This window comes from Geotrypetes seraphini, chromosome 4, assembly GCF_902459505.1.
Source record: "Geotrypetes seraphini chromosome 4, aGeoSer1.1, whole genome shotgun sequence".
In the NCBI taxonomy this organism is placed as follows: Eukaryota; Metazoa; Chordata; class Amphibia; order Gymnophiona; family Dermophiidae; genus Geotrypetes; species Geotrypetes seraphini.
The window spans coordinates 257,909,305-257,930,876 of record NC_047087.1 but is presented as its reverse complement, the minus strand read 5'-3'; the positions used below and the strand labels follow the sequence as shown (position 1 = coordinate 257,930,876).

The 21,572-nt window shown below is 41.3% G+C and overlaps 1 protein-coding gene and 1 long non-coding RNA gene across 3 annotated transcripts in view; one reads left to right on the top strand and one right to left on the bottom strand.

The window, feature by feature from the left end:
* Positions 1-21,572, top strand: part of ANKRD1 (ankyrin repeat domain 1) — a 121,853-nt gene that overhangs the window by 18,298 nt on the left and 81,983 nt on the right. The gene's annotated exons all lie outside the window — the stretch shown is intronic.
* On the bottom strand, positions 3,594-10,204 carry LOC117359462. The gene is made up of 2 exons (XR_004539240.1): positions 10,024-10,204; positions 3,594-4,227 (listed from the first exon to the last, which is right to left on the bottom strand). It is a non-coding gene; the product is annotated as an uncharacterized LOC117359462 (long non-coding RNA).

The window sequence follows — 21,572 nt, the reverse complement described above, 5'->3', positions numbered from 1 at the left end:
ATGGCACCTATGTTGATATTGTTTGTGCTTGTTCCAGTTTTTGTCTGCATCTGCAGGTCATGCCAAGCTGTGGGTGCCAGCCTATCCCAAAACTTCCTGATCTGTTACATTCTGGCAGAAAAACTTTGTTCTCCTTTGTGTTGAACAGAATTCCAAGATACTCCAAGAATTATCCGCTCCAGGTGGCTTTTCCAAAAGTAGACCACCCAGCCCAGATTTTACAGGAGCTGAATCATACTGCACTACCATCCTCCCTTTGGATTTGGACAGAGCTCTTATCAGCCAATTGTTCAGATATGGATGCATCCGTATTCCCGACTTGCGTAGGTGTGCGTGGCCAGTCCAAAAGGCAGTGCCAAGAACTGAATGTGCTACTCCAGAACACGGAACCATAAGAACCATCTGTGCTCCAGAAAAATGGGAATGTACAGATAGGTTCACAATTTCAGAGTGGTGAGAAATTCCCCCGGCGCCACAAAAGAAAAAACTGACCTCACCGTCTCCATACAGAAACGGGGTTCTTGAAGGCTACATTGAACGACTTGAGATCCAGAATTGGCCTCCAGTCTTCTGAGTCTCTTTTGGGTACTGTAAAGTATATGGAGTATCTACCTAAGCCCAAATCTTGGGTTCTATGGCTGTTAGATCCAGCAGTCTTTGCACTGTTGCTCGAACTCTGACCACTTTTTCTGGTCTCCCTGCTGGACAGTCTACAAAAACTTCTGGAATAGGATGAAAGAACTCGAGCTTGTACCCCTCCTGAATAATCTCCAGTACCTAGATGTCTGAAGTTATCCCTACCCACGCCTTTTAATAGGCCGTTAACCTCCCACCAGTCTAGCACAATTCAGCTTGACAATTTCACCACTGCATTGGCCACGATGTATCTTCCTACACCTAGCTATCAGCTCGGAGGCATCGTAGCAGCACCTGAAGTCATTTGGGGGGTATTGTTCCCCACACATATCCCCAAACTCGGGATTCCTCCTTACTCTTTCCTGCCACTCAGGTGCCCCCCTTCCAGCCTCCTCCACATACCTCTTGAAAAGTTTGCCTGCATAAGCATCATCTTCCATCTGCTGCTTGCATTGGCCTCTGTTCCCCTCTGACGTCACATCCTGGTCCTGCAGCTAAAAAATGATGTCAGAAGGGAGCCAAAGCTAGCATGAGCAAGGGGTGGAAGATGCTGCTCATGCCAGCAAACTTTTCAAGAAGTATGCAGGGGGCGGAGAGGCACCAATGCCTCCGGCAAGATGGCACTCGGGGGGGGGGGGGCAGTCCACACCCCTGCTCCCCTAATAGGCTGTTAACCTCCCACCAATCCTTCCCTCTTGCCAAGTTGCTATAGGCTCTGCCGATCTTGATTCCACTCCTCAAAAACAGGAAGTAAATTCAGAGGTTGGGGGCGGGGCATGATTGTGACCAGCAGAGTCTACAGCGAATTGACAAGAGGGAAGGCCCCCGCTGCTTCTGGCTTCATTTTGCCAGCCGGTTTATTGGGACCAGGACTGAAGGCAGGGCTGATTGCAATCTCCTTTCCCTTCTGCTTTTCTGGCCCCCCTCCCAATCCAACAACACTTCTCCCTCCTTTCCACCAGTCCAACATTTTTTTTCTCTCTCTCCCTCCCTCCATAAGTCCAACTTTTCACTCTCTGCCCTCTCCCCCAGAATGTAATATTTCTCCTTCCCCATCCATCACGCCCTCTCCATAAGTCCAACACTTTCTGCTTCCTGCACGCTTTCTCTCTGGCCTTGCCTCTTCCCTCAAGTGGCATCCCTCCTTCCCACCCCCAACCCAACATGCTCTCTCCCCATGCACCATCTTACCTTCCCCTCCAGTGTGTAGCACTTTTCCTTTCCCTCCCTTTCTGCCAGGTCCAGCAGCACCTTTTCTCCCTTCCTTTTACCTTCTCCCTGTCCAGCAGTACCCCTTCCCTCCTCCCCCTGTCCAGCATTACCCCTTCTACCTTCCTTCCTCCCCCCATCCAGCAGTACCACTTCTCCCTTCCCTGCTCCCCATGTTCAGCAGTATCCCTTCTCTCTTCCCCCCTTCCCTGTCCAACATACCTCTCCTTTCTCTAGGCTAGCCGCAGCTCACTGTGTGGTTTTAATTTAGCCTCACAGCTGCCGCTAGGATTAGTTTAGCCGCGGTTTCATTAGGCAATCTCCAGGCTTTTGCTAGGCCGGTCCGTCTCATATCATCGAAGTGGGCCGGCCTAAGAAAGGCCCCGCGGCTGCCAGATGAAACCGAGTCTAAACTAATCCTAGCAGCAACTGTGTGACTAAGTTAAAATCACACTGAGCTGCCGCTGCTGGACCGAGGGTGGGGAGAGAAGCTGCCAGGACGCCTGCTTGCCTCTTCTTCTCTGATTTAAAGTGTGCCGCGGCATACAGGGGCAGGAAAAGAGGCGCCGGCGTCAGATAACATGCAACTTCCTGCCTTCTGTTGCCGATACGAAAGTAGGAGTATCGGCAGCAGAAGGCAGGAAGTTGCAAATTAGCTGACGCCGGTTTCTCTCTTCTTGCCCCTGTACGCCGCGGCACACTTAAAAGCAGAGAAGAAGAGGCAAGCAGCAGTTCCAGTAGCGTATCAGCAGCAGAAGGCAGGCAGTTCCAAGTTAGCTGACACAGCACACTTCAAATCTAAGGAGGCACAGTAGTGTGCCACGGCACACAGTTTGCGATACACTGCTCTACAACAAGCTTCTTTTTAAGTTCTTTTACCATTACTCACAATTGTTTTGCATCTAACTTGACAGTGCTTACGCTGCTTCCTGTTTTCTTCATTTGGATCTTTTTCTGTCTTTGAGAGAGATTCTTTTAGCTTTAACAGCCACTTTAACTTCTCCTTTTAACCATGCCAGCTGCCTTCTAACATTTTGATAAATGGAATACATCTGCTCTGGGCTTCCAAAATGGTATTTTAAAAACTTAATTTATGCCTGATTTAAACTCCCAACCTTTACAGCTGCTCTTTTTAAACTTTATTTTAAACTATTTTATTTATTTTATCCAATTTGTCCTTTTAAAAGTTACATGCTAACAATAGATTTTGCTTAAAGTGTCTTCACTTTAGTTATTAACTGAAATTTGATTATGTAATGATCACTGTTGCCACACAGTACTATTTCTATTAACTCTTGTATCAAATCCTGTATTCCATTAAGGACTAGATCTAAAATTGCTCACTCTTTTTGTTTCCTGAGCTATCTACTCCATGAAACAGTTATTTATTTCATCTAGAAATTTTGGCTAGGATAGAGATGCAAGGGTCCAGGGTTTTGGGTGCTGTAAAAAGGTCAGGTTTTCAGGCTGTTCCTAATGAAATAAATCTGCATGGATACCTCTATTGTATGCAAATCTTTCATCACTTATGGCTTATCCAAAACAGTTCTAATTGCTTACAATTCATAGAAACATTTAATATAATGGAAAAATTCCAGAACTTGATAGAAGAGCCTAACCTAGGCATTCAAGACAAGTCATGCAATGCACAGCAAAAACCATAAAATACCAGTATTAAAAACAATGACTACAATGTAGGTATCCCTAAGAAAGAAGACAGCCACCCCCCTGGGCTTGTGGACAATTGCTGAAGAAAAATAATAAGACTTTAATATTTATTTTTAGTATTTATAGACCACTTATAGCCTAAGTGGTTTACATTCAGGTACTCATGTATTTCTCCTTATCTGCCCGGTGGGCTCACAATCTGACTAATATACCTGGGGCAATGGAGAGTTAAGTGACTTGCCCAAGGTCACAAGGAGCAGCACTGGGTTTGAACCTCCAACCTCAGGGTGCTGCAAGGAGAACAGAAGGGAGAGCATTCCACACTGCATTAACTAAATAAAAATAAGAAGAGAGAATTTGAACTAGTGGGCTCCCAATGAGCTTGCAATAATACAGGAACCACAAGTTTATGATCTAAAGCTGATCTTGGAGTCCTAACATGATAAGGTAAAATGATCTCAGCCAGTTACAGTGGTCCTTCTCATAATAGGCTCTATATGCCAACATCAGCAAATTCCTCATTGTCCGTACTAGAAAATCCAAACAAGTGGGTGTTGTGTCCGTCAATCAGCAGATGGAGACAGAGAAAGAAGTAGTTCCATGTGCTTTGCTCCTAAAGGGGATTGTGCAGCCACAGAATGCCCAGCATTCTCTGTCTCCCAGGGAATGGTGGATAAACCTTGTAGCTCCTGGTTGGTTCTTCTTATCCAGCTCCTGACCCAGAAAAAGAAACTTGTAATCCTCAAAAGAATGGTTCTTGAATAACAAGATGATGATATCCTGCTAAAGACTTAAGAGGCTGATTTTCAGATTCCATACTGTTCACCCATGGAGTCTCAAAAACAAGGAATTAGATTTATCCATGTTTGTATAATGACTACTTGTTTGTAAGGATATCTTACATCTTTGATATGCAGTATCATGGAAAATTTTTGATATCTGTCACTTAGGAACTGGTCTCACGTATACTGCACTTATCTATGCAGTGCCTTCTTAACCTTATGATTTTTAAGTCACTTTATTCCACTGCAATTTTAATAAGTACCGGTACTCAATCTCATCCATTCTATTACGTGCTGCAAGGACTTGGCTGCATTTTTAAAAGCACTGTTTAATTGTGATTTTTTAAATACGTTTAAATATCTGGTTGTTGTTTTTTTTGGGGGGGGTTTATATCAACTGAAAGCTTATATCATGTCCTTCAGGAATATATGATTTGTTAATTAAAAAAGAGTATTTTTAGCAATTTGTTTTTAACGATGCCAGCCATCTTGTTTCGAGCAATTTTGTGATTTTTTTTTTGTTTGTTTGTTTAAAAAGTTATTTCATTCATATAGATCACACAAGCAACATGTACCTTTCATGTTAATACCTTTTTCCACAAAAACAATTAAGGGTTTATTTTGCTTTTTAGTTCCAGTCATGTTGTTCCATGTGACAACATTGGAATGTTTGTGGTTTTTAATGTTTATCATGCAATTTGTTAGTTTTACCCACTTTTGCTATACAAGGACATCCTTAAACTAACCAGTTTTTGTAAGTTATTCTTTAGCTACTGTAAAGCTATATGGATGTTATATGACCTAGCGCTTTTGAAAGGGAAAGTCCAGTCATATACACCTAATTCTGTCTGAACAATGACACCTTCCCCGGCACCCCTCGAGGTTGGTGGTCCTAGTGTGTTTTCTTAGCTCATTTCTTAAGAAACTGTTTAATATTATTACTATTTTTTTAGGATGTTTGTTTGTACACTCAGTTTATGGATGAGAGTGAACAGTTTTAATACTATTCTTTTATTTACCCCCCCTTTTTTTTTTTTTTTTCAAAACCACACACAATAGCAGTTTTTAGTGTAGGCCGGTGCGCTGAATGCTCTGTGCTGCTCCCAACGCTCATAGGAACTCTGAGTGTCGAGGGCAGCACAGAATATTCAGCATGCCAGCCTGCGCTAAAAGCCCGCTATTGCAGTTTTGTAAAAGGGGGGATAGTTACCCCCCACCCCAATGGCATTCTCTACAGTGTAGTATGTCGATCTGCGTGTCCAAAAAATGCTGATTTTAGACACTATTTAATATTTTTTTCAGTTATTTATTTATGTCTATATATGTATTAACTTGTAATATTATTTCATTCATTATGACATTTTATGTTTATTCATGATACTGTGATTTTGTCTGCATATGATTTCATTGTATTTATATATTGGTTTTATTTAACAGTATATTGTGCCCCTGAAGCAGCCTATGCCGTGTCGGGCATACTTTTAATTTATTTATTAATAAAATCTCCTGTTCTTTTTATCACTGCATCTACTCCAATATCTTCATTCCTTTTGGAAATTGCAGACCAATTGCCAGTTTGTTTTCTGGGACTTTCCTTGTTTTGGTAGTAACCTTCAAAGATAACCTTACTCTGAACCATACGCTCCTGAGCAACTGTCTGCTTTCCCCCATGTTCTCTCTAGAATAGACCACCTATTTAAGGTTCCTCCAAATTGCCCACCTAGATTTTCTTGCCAATGAGCTTTTTTCTCTCTTAGGGGCTCACACAATCAAATCCATTCTACCTGGGGAAAGGGGAGCATTGTTTCATATTAACAAAAATCACAGGGAAATTACTTCCCCTCCTAGGTCTAAGAGCCTTGAACAATTTCCTGTTGCAGGAAACTTTGATTATTTCCTTGGGCACCTTGATTCCTTCCTAACTGGTTTATATTCTAATAACTTAAAGGATGTTTATATTCACACAGAGATACTTCTGTGACTTGTAGCTCAGATTTCTAGTAGGGGAACACCATGTTCTGCCCTTTGGTCTAGCAACTACATCCCTAGCTGGATGACTTGTCAAGAGCACATCACATGAAGGAACCCAACATTCAGAGCCAGCTTAACTGCTGGATCAGGTGAGGCTCTGTTCCAGTGCACCAACAACTAAGGGTGCCCTTGACTTCACCTGGTCTACAGGTTAAGCCTTTTCTCATAGAATATTCACCCTGCTTTTTGAACCACAACAGGATGGAGAGATACCACTTTCAAATTGGCACACAGACTGCATCTTCTTTACTTTATGCATATTCTGGGCTGACTCTAGAGGGTCAGACAGCCCAGTGACTAGAATTTCCAGCAATAAGAGCGTCCTGCAAGTCCTCAGGGAAAGAAATGGTACTTGTCTTTAGGAAGTGTTATCCAAGGACAACAGGATGCATATTCTAACTGCCCTGCCCTCCCCCTTAGAATTGCATTTTATCAGCTCTAGAATTAGACTCATCTGGTCCCACATAGCAGTGATGGGCAGAAAGGCACACACATTTTTTGCCACTGTCAAATGCTTCTGGAATAATAACTGGGGAGCAATTCCTGCACTGGGCTCTGTTTAATGTCACCCATCAGTCAGTATATGCATCCTGCTGTCTTCAGAGAATACCTGCTACAGGTGAGTAACTTCGTTAGCTAACTGGTTCTCTGTTTTCATTAGGAAGTGTTTTGTTATTTTAAGGCGCTGCACTTTAGATAGTATTGTTGCTATTTGAATCCTAGATTTTACTGCTGTTATCCCCCAGCCCCATACACATCCCAAAAGAGGTGGTGGAAACAGAGACCATGTTTGAATTCAAGAGGGCCTGGGATAGGCACCTGGGATAGGCACCTGGGATCTCTCAGAGAAAGAGATAATGGTTACTGCGGATGGGAAAACTAGATGGGCCATTTGACCTTTATCTGCCGTCATGTTTCTATGCCTCAATTTTCACACACTCACCATTCCAATTCCAGCTCCTTTAGTGGAACGCTGAGGACAATCCCTGGTCCCCAATACCTTAAAAAAGCTACTGTTATAGGGACCAATCTTAATTTTTTTCCAACCCCTGGCGCTCATTCAGTCCAATTATGCTTAAGAGAGAATTAGGGAAATTTGTACTTGGAAGAGGTATTTAAAAGAGAGAAAGAAATGGGGGATCTTGCTGGAGTATGGAATCTGAAAGAGGGCAGGAAAAACTAAATAGGGAGAGATCAAGGATAAAGAGGAATTCAGCTAGCTGGGAAGTGAATACTGCTGGGGGAATGTGGAGACATGCTTTTAGACTGTGGAATTTAAACAAAAAAGTTTGAATTTTTTAAAATTTTTTTTAAATACCTATTGAATTTTCAAAGTTTTTGCACAGAATTTTCCCAGAAGTAAGATATGCAATGATCTTCCACTGGATGGGAAGGGGGAGGGGGGGGGTTAGGTTTGAAAGCCACTGAGCTGTACTGTAAATGTACAAGGGGCTGCTGAAAAGTTCTCAGCCCAACCAATAAAGTTGGGGCAATCTCAATCAAGGGCTATACACTTAGGGCCAGATTCTCTAATATTGCCAGTAAAATCCGATGGGTTGCTGTGGTGGCCTTAAATCTAAGATTCAAAAAAAGACAAGCCATTCTCAAACAACCACATATGCAAATAAGGATCACAGAGGGTCACCAAATTTACAAGAGATCAATCAATGGTGATAGCGATCAGCACATGTGTAGAATAGTCCATGGAAAGAGGCATGGGTGGATAGGAGGGGCGGAAAACTACCAGCAAACACTACATTATCATGTCAATCATACGCATGCCAGCACTGTTGGATGGAGGGGAAGGGAGGGGAGGTGCAATTGTCAGCTTTCAACAAGTGCTTATAAGACACGCCTTTAATACATGAGATTTTTTTTCTCATCACTGTATTACTATAATTTAAGTGGAGTGTGGGGTTTGTTGTTTTTATTTTTAATCATGAGTCGCAGCCAGAAATATGTGCCCGAGACACGCTTTTCACAGTGCTGACACTCCCGGACCAGCGGGTAATTTTTGGTCGCTAAAAGCCAGCATTTTGTTTGGAGAATCGCCTAGAGTGCTTGTTTAAATATTGAGGCCATTTTACTACCATTTTAATAGTAATGACCTCGTTGTACATTTGCATGGCAGAGTCAGAGGCTGCTAGGAAGCTAAAAAAAAAAGCACTGTTAGCCGTTCTGATAATCAGGCGGTAAAATACTGGCCCGCTAAACCGGCTAGAACCAGTTTAGCAATTGTGTTAAAAGGCATGGTAAGTTTTGAGAACCTGACCCTTAGTCTAGCGATTTTCCTTTTTTTTCGGTTCGTATTTTTCAGACAGAACAAAAAAAAAGTGGAAAATTACTGGACTAAGTGTATACCCCTCAATGGAGGCTGCCCCAACTATGTTGGTTAGGCTAAGAATTTTTCAGTAGCCCCTCAGTATGATTTTAACTAAATATAAAAATATTTTTAATAAATGGTGTGCCACTTGAAAATATGCATTGAAATAAGCATCTATTTGTTAATATTTACTTTTCTGTAAATTAACCATATCAGAAAGATTATTAAAGAGCTAGTAGATAGCATTCTAGGGACAACAGTTTAACCGAATTCCACCACTGCATCAATAAAAGCCCTCCCAGTACCCTCTATATAGATAAAAAAACGCTGTTACAGATGCTGCCTCCTCTCCGGAAACTCAGGCAAGTGTACTGTACACCAAAAATTCTCAATGTTCAAATTGTATTAACCGCTTTCTCACACATGAAGGCACAGATAACGTGTGCGCCTGATGATTTTTTGCCACTATTTATTCCAAACTGATGATTCATCCACTCTCTGGGGGGGGGGGGGGCACGTTAACCTACGTAACAGATTTAAAAAAATGCATGCCTTGAACTTCAAGTTTGAATGTGCACGGAAAGGACCAGAAAATGTTAAAGATGTAAAAATACTGTACGCGCTTATGAACAGTCACCAAGTACTGTAGTCTAGGAATTTAACAGCCCCACGCGTATGGAAACACCCACAGAGCATGTGAAATAGCGTCAGTTTCACTTCCTTGTGCACACAGGTGTATCTGTGGCAACTTCGCACCGATTGTACAGGATTTGGTTATCGCCCTCCCACAACAGCTGGAGTTTGCAACACTCAGGTCTGACATCTTACAGATTATGCAGGCTTTGAAAATGGAAGCAAACTGAGCTGTCAAGAAGCATTGGGAAAATACAAAAAAAGAGAGAGACTACCTTAGAACAAACGCTCGAAAATGAAAACCGATTACCTAATGGCTCTCCACACACGCCGCCTGCTAGAAAAATCCTCAGTTTGAGAACTACGCAGCAAACAAATGCAAAACATATCCCCACTGTGCCTCATCGAGAAAGACGGGCGTCACAAACTGCATCAGCTTCTCCAAGAACGCGTTTCACGCAGCCAGTTTTCTATACAACACCGTACATGAGAAATCATTTATTACCTGCGCTCATTCTTATTAAAAATTGACAAATTACCGATACAAAATAATAAACTTACTCCTTTGACCTCCCCACTAGCACCCTCACCTCAACATTTCCACCCTCCTCCCTCAGCCTAACTACTACACTTCCGCGCAAAACACTTTAATGCCAATGTCGTGTTAGCAACTTATGTCACATGACTACCAGAAAGAAAACACCAAAACTTCACCTTCTTTTGGCAAATCGTAGCCCTTACCTTATTTTTTTTTTTCTCAAGAGGCCATTAACAGAAGGTGTTTGTGTGGGTAGATAACCGGTAGGTTTAATGTACAGATCAGAGGAGTTTGAAGGACGCTTGTGAAATAGTGAAGGTAGAATATAGCAAAGGCAGAGAGGGGGCGGAGGACTTTCCCAGGGCTTGTTTACGCATTTCAGCTCGGTTCATTCCTCACAATTCATTCTCTGATTGGACACAAACTGGGGCACAGCCTTTCACTTACTGACTGGCCTGAAAGCAGCAGCGCAGCTAACCTAGTGCCTTTTTTTAAATAAACTTTATTGCGTTATATGAATAACAAAATGTACATAACATATATATACCCAATGGAGGATTAAAAAATAACATTTATGAAAAATAGTTTAAACTAAAGAAACTATTAGTACTAAAACTACTTTAAAAAAGCTTAACTCACTATCATGTTTTGAACTGTTATTAATTGCAATGATGTACCAAAAAAAGTGACATGTCTATGGCAGGACTATCCACTTTCCTCAATTTCAATATAATTCTAACAAACGGGGGCTGGTTGAGAAACCTATTGATTACATATATTCTTATATAATCAATATTTTGATATATTTTTCTTTTCTTTATTGATACAGGAGAAAAAGACCTTAGACAGCCATTGAAAGGACTTGCATATCTAGTGCTATGCATGGCTAATCATTGGTAGATATAATCTTTTTTTTATCCTCAAATTTCTATTGAGTTTTTAAGAATTACATGTGAAAAAAAGGAATAAAGAAAATGTGAATAAAAGTTAACAATAAACCTTTACATGCTTGTAATCACTATAAAAGAAATAATATAATATCAGTATAAATAAATATAGGGCTCCTTTTATGAAGGTGCGCTAAATCTACCACCTCCTAAAAAGGAGCCAGTAGTGGCTAGCGTGCTCGGGAATTTAACACGTGCTATTGCGCACGTTAAGGCCCTAGCGCACCTTTGTAAAAGGAGCCCATAATATCAGTAAGTTCTGAATTATGAAAGATATTTACTCATTCAGTCCTCCTTTTACGAAACTGCGATAGCAGTTTCTAGTGCAGGGAGCCGCGCTGAATGGCCCGCACTGCTCCCGCTGCTCATTGAGTTCCTATGAGCTTCGGGAGCAACGCGGACCATTCAGCGCAGCTTCCTGCGCTAGAAACTGCTATGCAGTTTCATAAAAGAGGGGGTCAGTGTTTTCCATTTTCTTTTCATTAAAACATCATAAAAAGAACACGTCAAATAGTCTTCATATTGCTTAAAACAAAATCCAATTCCACCACATCTGCATGGATAAAATGAGAATTGTTATTCCAATTATTTATAATCAGTTTTAAAGAATTAGAAATAAGGAAATCAAATAAAATTTTCAGGTCCTTTTACTAAGGTGTGGTAGCTATTTTAGCATGCGCTAAATGCTAACACATCCATTATATCCTATGGACACATTCTCACATGTTAGCATTTAGCGCGTGCTAAAATGGCTACAGCTCCTTTGTAAAAGAGGAGGGGGGGGGGTTGTCTTCTTCATATAAATATGTTGTAAGCATTAATGATTAATATGTTATAAGTGAGGGGAAAAGGCAGTCATTAAGTTGGAAACTGTCTTTAATTTTTCCCCAAATTTCAGACCAAAAAATTTGAAGCTTGCCACAATAGTATAGTAGACTCTCTGTTAACTGGAATTCAAGCAATGGCTGTCTAATCAAATAAATCAAAGAAATATTGTAATACTTTAAATGAAAATAGAATCAATTTCTGTAAAAAATTTAAGTGTAAACGTGGCACGCCACACCTGAGTACGCCCACGTTTTGCCTACCACATGTCCGGTAGTTTGTCTGGAACAGTTTATGGTATGGCATAGTATGGGGTATAGTATTAGGCCTATTTTTAATAGTAACTCCCAAGCAACCAGAAACTACAGTTATCTGTTAACTGAGAGTCTACTGTATATTCAATGTATAAGAGTTCCAGTTTCTTTGTGGCATCACCAACATAAGTCGGTTTTGGTAGAATTGCATTATTTAGATTTTCTCAGTGACCGTAAAGCACGATGTTGAAGAAAAAAATAATGACTGTGTGATAGCTGATGACATCAGAAATCTAGGACCATGCAACCAAAATAGATTCCAATGTTGAGGAGAAAGAGAAACATCCAAGTCTTTTCCCCAAACTTATTGAGTACCTAAACAAAACTTTCTTTTACGGTAATTTGCTGAAAAGTTTTATATATGAAGGAAGCATGATGGGAGGTCACACCATTTTTCAGTATGAAGGAATCCAAAAGGGTTAAATTATATAATTTTTCCAGATGTAATTTCTGGATAGATAATGCAAGCAAGAGTTGGTACCATTTAAAAACTGGGAATCTGGAAGGTGATATTCTTCTTTTAACTGAGGAAAAGTTTTTAAAGCTCCATTAATTGAAAGTTGACTGAGGTACCATATACTACTATCTTTCCAAACTACATGAGTTTTAATAATTTGAATAAATAAAATATTCCAGATAATCATGTCATGGAAAACAACAGATGACACAGGTAAATTTTAATGCAAATAATTGACGCTGGGTTTTACTAAGCAGCGTAAGAGCATTTTACCGTGGGGAGCAAGGTAAATGCTCTGATGCTCAGGAATTCAATGAACATCAGAGCATTTATCTTACCGGCCCATTGTAAAATGCTCTTATTCTGCTTAGTAAAAGGAGTCCTACATGAAAAAATTGTGGCTGGCATGACATGGGAATTGAAGGATTTGGAAAGAATAGACAGATAATACAAAAAGAGGAGTCTTCCTGCATAATTCCTTTTCTAATTGTAACCATGAGGGGATAACATCTCTATTGATATTGGGATACCATTGAACTCCTTTACTAAGCATAAAAGCAACATCATTGTAAAGATTGATAGTGGCCCCACAATATTAGGTTGTAGGGGTTACGTGAGAGGTGCCCTTACAAAAGGCAGGTTCCAGGTTCAGTTCCCTCACCGAAGATTCACCAGGAAGTAGACTCAAATAAGAAGCACAGCCAGAGGTGATGGCATAAAGAATATATTATAGAAATAGTCTTACAGAAAAGCATTACAATTAAGCATTACAATTAAGGAGAGCAAAGCAGTTTCCCTGCCTTACAGAGTCCAGAGATAAAAAGAGACAGAGAAACGTGAAGTTCCAGGGAGAGCCAAAGAAAGAGAAAAAGGGGAGTGGGGAGGGTGATGCCCCAAGCTAACAGGATAGACAAGAGAGACCAGAGCCAAGAGAGGGGGGTGATGCTGCGAGGGGGGCTTTTATAGTTTGGAAACTTATTCTCTATTGAGCTTTAACAGAACTTAAACATGCTAGACAGGAAAAGAATAGGCTGCAGTCATATGTGATTTCCAGTATGTCTCTGACAATAGTTTCTGATTAACTTTAGTTATCTGTGCACCATTGTCCTAAGCATCCTCCTCAGATTAACACATTAACACCTTTTAGCTACAAGTTGGTTTGTAATCGTGATTTAATCAGGGCTATTTGAAACTGTCTTTTAGGGCTGTATGAAACCTTTTAGGGCTATATGAAACCGTCTGCCTGCACTCAGGGTCTATCTGCATTCACATGCCAGAGTCAGATTGATATAATTTCCCATAGGCCTTTGCTGACATTAGTTATGCCAACTGAAAATGCTGATTGCTAGCAATAGCTATGCTGCTGACAATCATAATTTTTAAAATCAGGAAAATTAACTCCTCCAAAAGTTATGGAAAGCCTTAGAATTCTAGCTGAAATTTGTGGTGATTTGGAATTCCATATGAATTTAAATATATCTATACACATAGGAGCCAACCTTTGAACATGATTGGGGATGCTCAACTCACAACAAATTTCCACTCATCTAGCAAAGAAAAAACAAAATACATCTGGTAGTGAGTAACCAACCTGTATCTAAATGTCAAGAGCAGGTCAGGTAATGTGGACATATCAAACATTAGGGTCCCCTCACAGCTTGTCAGCATCATACCTTCTCTTTTTCTCTCGCACGCTCTCTCTCCATTCAAGTCATTCATAGCACTTTTGTCCAACCAGTCCCTCTCTTCCCTCAGCCCATCTATACCACTCACTCTTCTCCATATTTTTCATTTCCCCTAATTTCTTCTTCCCCCTCGCTACTCCTTGTCTTTTCCCCCCTCCCTACTCCTCCTGCATTGGTATATTTTGTGAGCAGGGAGTTCTCTTCTTTCTCCACTCCCTAAATCTTTTCAGCCATTCTGCTTTTCATTTTTCCTTGACCCAGCCTTCTATTTCCCTCCACTCCCCAGCAAGCTCCAATGCACTTTTTCCTAGTCAGCTGCTGTTCGATGCAGGTTTGGCTCACCCATTCCTTTACTGATTCCCACTTCTCACTCTCTTCCACAGGTAAAACTTCCTAATGTTTGTAGATTTAACTCATCTTCAGTCTGTGACTCCCTATTGACCACAGACTTGGATCAGTCCCCTGTTCTGCTCTCCCTGGCTCCAGGCACATTCCTGTTTTCTGGGACTGGTTCCCCATCTCCTTTTGCAGCATTGCAGCACTTTCCCTGGCACTCACAGATTCCAGGCTAATGGCCACCTTCTGCCTGCAGAATCCACATCAGATTCTGTGCCACAAGCTCACTCTGAGCTGTGGAAGCCTAGTAAGGATCACAGCTTGAAACCTCAAAGATTACATGCTGAGTGGAAGAACATGTTCTAGAAGCCCTATGCTTTGGGTTGCCCGCAGGATATTGCTCCAGTGAGCAAGGAACAAGCATCCAACTCAAGAAACCAATTTGAGACCTGGGAGGTGGTTGCATAGTTTTATCAAGAGTAAAGAGGGGAGCAAGATTCAGCAATTAAGCAAGAAGAAAGCCAGGGAGCCATACTAGGAAACACAGTTTGTGGACAGAATGTCCCTTCTCCCCATCCTCAGTGCTGTCAATGGAGTCTCCCTCTCCCACTCTTCTTGCTGCAGCTGCTGTGCTACTTCTTTAGGCTTGCACATCCCAGTGCCCCCACCATTTCTACCCCCTGTGAAATGTAACAGGGGAATAATATTTTTAATTCTTGTGAGGAATGAGAACAGTGCTACTCTCCATTCTCCCTTGTTTCAATTTCTGACCATAGCTCCTCTCAATATCAGAGCTGCCAAGAGAAAGTAAGTTTTAAAAGGGAGATTTTCAGTTCATGGTATTTCATCCTTCCACAACCTTTTCCCCTTTCCCCATTCTTCTAATGAAATACCTTATTTACCTACAGTGACTGCAAGATTGGAAGAAAAGAGCAGATACCAGTGGCTTCCAAAATCTTACCTAGTGCAATTAGTAATACGAGGGATCTTCAAAAAGTTTTTGCACATTTATATTTTTAAGCACTTTTTATTAAGTATCTCAAAAGCAAATTACATCACTATCTGCAATGTGAGCTAGCTTGCCTGACTGGCTAGTCACATGACTTTCTACGACACGCCCTCTTACCACTTCTCCTGCCCAATTTCCCATGAAAATTTTTGAAGAACCCTCATATATCTCCCACTCAGGGCTAGATACACAAAACATAGTTGTTAAGACCGTGTAAATCACTGTTGACCAATTTTTTTTGGCCAACTCTGGAACAGTGACTGATGTTCCAACAAGTTTCCATGCAAATGATTTGCACAAAGGTTCACCGGAATTCCATCTGATCAGTCACTGTGAGAGCGACAGAGAGCGACTGACACATGCGCAAAGCCAGTTTGAGGAAGCCTAAACAGCTGAGTGGCAGGGGAAGCCCCAAAGCAACCACCTGTCACTCAGCTGTTGGGGCAATTTTCATTTTTTTTTAATGGCACAGATGTTGTGCATGTGTTACACAAGCACAATATGCCTCCATAAAAAATAGAAAAAAAGCGCCCCACACCCTGATGATGGCCCCTCCCTCCCTCTGACATCTCTGTTGGCAGGAGAGATGTCCAGTCCCTCCTGCCGCTGGCACCTGTCCTCCTGAAGCCCTGACACCCCCGACCTAATCCCCCCAATTGCAGATTGGCAGGAGGGATGACCATTCCCTCCTGCCGCTGGCCCTCCTGAACCCCCAAAACACTCTGAGCTGCCCCATCCCACTGAAGATCAGCAGGAGGGTTGCTCACTCCCTCCTGCCATGGCAACCTATCCCTGCTAAACTTAACCCCCCATATTAGGCCTCCCCCCAACCGACCCCTGCCCTCCTCCGCTCCACTTCATAAAAAAAAAAATTGGTAGGAGGGAATTAACAGTAGCAATTTTTGTTCCCAGTTCTGCACAGGGCAGGAGCATAGGAAGATTGCTGTTCCCCTGCTTCACCGCTAGACCACCAGGCTTTAAAAAGTAAGTAGAGTGGAGAGGTACAGGAGGCGGGGGTGGGTCACCCAGATGAAAACCGTGAATAACTGAAGTCGCGAGTTCCGAACCCGTGAATATGAAGGGGGATATATATATATATTTTTGGCAATAGTATCAGAAATAGTACGACCAGGGAATCACATGACTGACTCCGAGATGGACACATGACTGAGCTCTTCCTCACCGGCCTAACAAAATTCAATGCAACAATCAACTAAAGTATTGAAGATAGTGAATTTAATTACAATCTATAATATGACTTCAAAACCAGCAATAAATGCAATATACAATGCAATCGGTGACTACCCACTCCAAATCTGAACCATGCACTCCAGAAAAATTGACCTTGTTGTCTGACTCACTGGAACGCCCTACCTCACTTGCTGATAAAATCTCTTCACGATCTGATCCAACAGAATTTGAAAGTAACCTCTAAAATAAAAACGGAGATCGCTGATATAAATGTACAGCTTAACAAGTTCAACACTCAGTTTGAATTAGTTGAAGAACGTATAGCTACCTAAGATGCACAATCTTTAGAAACACAGCAACGTCATAATAAAATCAACATGTTGCAAAATGATCTCACAGATCTGGCAAACCAAATGAGAAGAAACAACATTCAAATTCTTCGGATACCCGAAACCACTGAAGGTAAAGATACTACAGTATTTCTTTTATACAATCGCTTATTCCACAAGTTTTATCTTTAGACATTCAACCGCCTTTGGAGTTAGGGCTCATAGAGTCACGTCTAAACCTATCAATGATGCAAAATATCCAAGGCCTTTTGTTTTAAAAACTTCTCAGATTTAATCAAACCTTGTAGATATCAGCCAAGTCACATTCATAAATTAATTTTCAAGCGAAAAATATTATAATAACACCTGACTCGGCAAAAACCACAGCAAGAGCTCAGAAAAGCTTCCTCGAAAAGAGGCCTCAACTGAAATCTATAGGAGCACAAAATGGACTTTTTACCCAGCTAAAATGAAGATCACATACAGAAACACTACAAAAGTCTTCAATAACTCATAATCTCTACACAAATATTTGTACGAGCAATCTGAACCAATGACATGAAGATTCATAGACTTTGCTGTTGATATATCTCTGTTATTTTATGATGATTATACAAGAAGGCCAGTGTCGGTCTCGCATTCTTTGCAAGTTCTCGTATTCCCACAAATATAGCTTAGGCCCTCTTTTACTAAGGTACACCAACTGATTAGCACGTGCTAATCGCTAACGCGTGCATGTTAGTCTATGGATGCATTAGCATTTAGCGTGTGCTAATTCGATTAGCGCGCGCTAATCGGTTAGCACATTGTAGTAAAAGAGGGGGGATAAATGTTCTATTTGTTGTTTTGTATTTTTCATCATTCTCACTCTTTAGCCTTCTTTTACCAAGCCGTGTTAGAAGTTTATACCGCGTCCTGGAGCGCTAAATGCTCTGACACTGCTCCGTTGCTCATAGAAATTCTATGAGCGTCGGACATTTAGAGCTACTGGCCACAGTAGAAACCTCTACTGTAGCTTAGTAAAAGGGGGGGGTCTGTTATTATGAAGACATTGTGTATATATTTTTTGTTACATGAATATTTGTATAAGTGTGGACACTATATTCAGACCCAATTGATTGATTTGAAGTAGCCAACCATCATATCGTTTTTTTAAGGGCCTGATTTTCGAAACGTGTGTCCCAATTGCAGGCGGCAGTAGCATCCTACTATCATCTGGCAGCTAGTTGGGATGCATTTTTAAAAATATATAAATCCAAGGCAGGATGCCTACATTGTAGGCCTCTATAGCGCATCTATGGAGATTATGACAGGGAAGCTCCTGTCACAGGTAAAAAGACTGTGGGTCCAGTCAGAAATACTGCCCTTAAGGCTGTAAGCTCTAAAATAAAGCCTGTTTCTCCTGATAAAAGCATCAGGGTAGCACAACCAAAGAACCTGGGGGAAAAGCCGGGGTGGAGCCAGCCCAGCATTCAGGAAGGGAGGGCACTGAAACCACAAGCCAGTCCCTATTACTCCTTTCCCCAGGTTAGAGAAATCCAGGTAGAAGGGGGTGGAGCTGGTCACCGTGCCCTGCAACCACGCAAACCTCAAATAGGCAGAAGGCAGAGTAATCAGGGAGGAGGAGGAGGCTCACCTGTTCCTGATTGTAGGAGCCCAGCAGCAAACCACGATAGCTGCTATCTCCCTTCTGCCAGAGGCCAGCCAAGGAAGTTCCCAGGACGCCAGCCCATCAGGGAAGAGAGATTACCTCCAGGGAATTACAATCACTTTCCTAACAAATTTTTGGGTGAGGGGCTGGAAGGTGTACCTGAAGGGGAAAACTATTGGAGAGGGCTAGCCAGCATTCAGAGAGGGGGATGGGAAGAACCAGCAGAAGTGCAGGACTTCATAGAGAGCCCTAATCCCCTGGAGCCAGCCTGGGAAATGCTCAGTGAGGAAGGCTCTGGAGAATACATGTTTGAGGAAGACATGGACATGGAGTCTTGAGCTGGAAAAGGCATGGCAGCCGTGCATAATTAAGTAATGCCAAAATAATTCCTTGAACCTCAGTTCTCTTAAGTGCCCTTTGAATTAAAATTCTGGATGTTAGAGGCATGTTCGGGTGGGCGATAAGACCTTTAGCATAAGGGAGGTTTGCCCGCACAACCTGGGTTCAGGTTGTGAACGTCCTTCAAAGGGAGGGACTAGGAGGAAAAGAGGAAAAGAATAAAAGCCAAAAACGTTTTTGTTTTTTTTTTTGGAAGGTATAGTGGATAACTTACTAGCACCTGTTGTGCTCAGCTACGAATCAGTAAACCCGCTCTGGTTGGGGAGAAGACTTAGTCCTGAGAGGGGACGCTACGGAGGCAGTGAAGAAGCTGCAGAAGCATTTTGTTTCCTGTTTTTTTTGTGTGTATGATTTCAATGCACTGAGGAAGATTGACAGTCACAGGCCAAGGCACATCCAGCGTGCCTGGGACTTATGTAATATACTGTGAACTCAACGACTGTGCACGGTGACAAGGGTGCACACAGTGATGTTTTGTTTTGCACATTAATAAACCTGGTGAAGTTTTGCGAAAAGTCCAGTCTCCGGGTTTTCCTTGACCAACCATATAAAAGGCGCTCCTAAAAATCTTACCTGTGATCCGAGCCGGGGTTTCCCACCTACATGGGGTCTGGCCCGGCCACAAGATACATGCCCACCCTTAAGCACACCCAAGGTGAGCCATGGGCATGGTTTTGCCCAGAAATGGCCTTGAGCAGGCTTAAGCGTTGGTATGCATCTCTGTAGACGTGAGATTTATGCCTTAAATGCTGGCCTACATTTAAAGCATCTGTTCAGTAGTGTAGACACGGTTCTGAATAGGACACTGATGCGTGTTTGGCACGTGATCGGCAGCCGCTTCTTAGGTCTATACAGTATTGAGCCCTACATGTACAGGAACTTAACTGTATAATTAAACGCAAGAAAATAATTTTATATTTAAAACATCTCAAAGCTGACATATGTTTCTTGCAAGAAACGCATATCTCTGAAGTGGAAGCAAAAGAACTTACAGGAACCTATTTCGACCAATACTTTGCAGCTTCTGCAAATGGCAAAAAAATGGCGTTGTAATTTTTATTAAGAAAAAAATTGAATTTTCAGTGTACTTCACACTCATTTGACCCTGGAGTCAAATGGTTATGTGTGACTGGGACCCTGATGAATAAACCTATCACACTTTTGAATATTTATGTACCTAATAAGGATGATCCCAAGATTTATTATCTATAAACAATGTATCACAGTCTTCACTTCCCTTTGGATCCATTTCTGGATCACACTTCTACTTGCAGTCTAGCAAAACTTAGAGCTCATTTTATAAAGGTACGTTAGGGCTTTAACGCGCGGAATAGCGCGCGCTGAATTGCCGCACGCGCTAGATCTTAACGCCAGCATTGAGCTCTAGAAGCGTAGCACGGGTTTAGTGTGCGCTAAAAATGCTAGTGCGCCTTAGTAAAAGGAGCCTTTAATGTTAGAAGCATCTTTAAATCTATTATGAAAAATTATGGATGGATAGATTTATGGTGATTACTCCATCTAACTGATAAAGACCATTCTACTAATCTCCACATCAAACATATTTTATTTACTTATTTATTCATTCAATTTTTTATATCATTCTCCCAAGGGAGCTAAGAACGGTTTATATGAATTTAATCAGGTACTCAAGCATTTTTCCCTGTCTGTCCCGGTGGGCTCACAATCTATCTAATGTAAATTGGATTATTTCTTTGGAACCAAAAGTATAGTACTTTACTTTCAATCTACTAAAATACATGATATTTCAGTTTCAGATCATGCTGCCATATCGTACTATTTATTGGAATTTTATCTCCCCCAATCATAAACATTGGAGACTTAACACATCACTATTGACAGATGATGCTTTTTGCAACAAATTCGCACTTCTTCAGAAGAATTCTTTACTAATAATATCTCATCAGAAATATCCTTCTCTACTGTGTGGGAAGCTTATAAAGTTTGGTTGAGAGGGGAAGTAATAAGCTACAACACATCTCAAAAGAAAAGACAAAGACAAGAATTGCTACAGTTGGAACATGAAATTCACAACCTTGAATCTACTATGCACTCTAATCTTAATAAAGACCACTTAAAACAATTACAACTCAAATTCAAATATAATAGTATCTTCAGTAATATTTATTTATTTTAATACATTTATATACTGCCTTAAGTCTAGGCGGTTTCCAGTATCAAAACAGTCATAAAATTCCATAAAATAGACAAACATGACATCACACATTATCTACGTTCCAATAAGCACATGAACGTGACCATCATTCACAGTTCACGTACATGTGACAGGCACATATCCAAAGCATCATGGAATCAATTATATCTCTTACATATAGGTATCGACAAATAATTGAGTTTTTAATAATTTCTTAAAGCTGACCCATTCTGTGCACAATCTTAAATGCCCAGGAAGATTTTCCACTGATGTACAGCAGCGATGCAAAACATTTTATTTTTCAAGGTCACATATCATACTCCTACTTCCTTTATTGCTGTTAATTTCATCTCTCTCTCTGATCTTAATGTTCTTCCCAGTTTGTATATCTCCCACAATGCCCCAAAGCAGGCTGGGGCTGACCTATACAAAACTT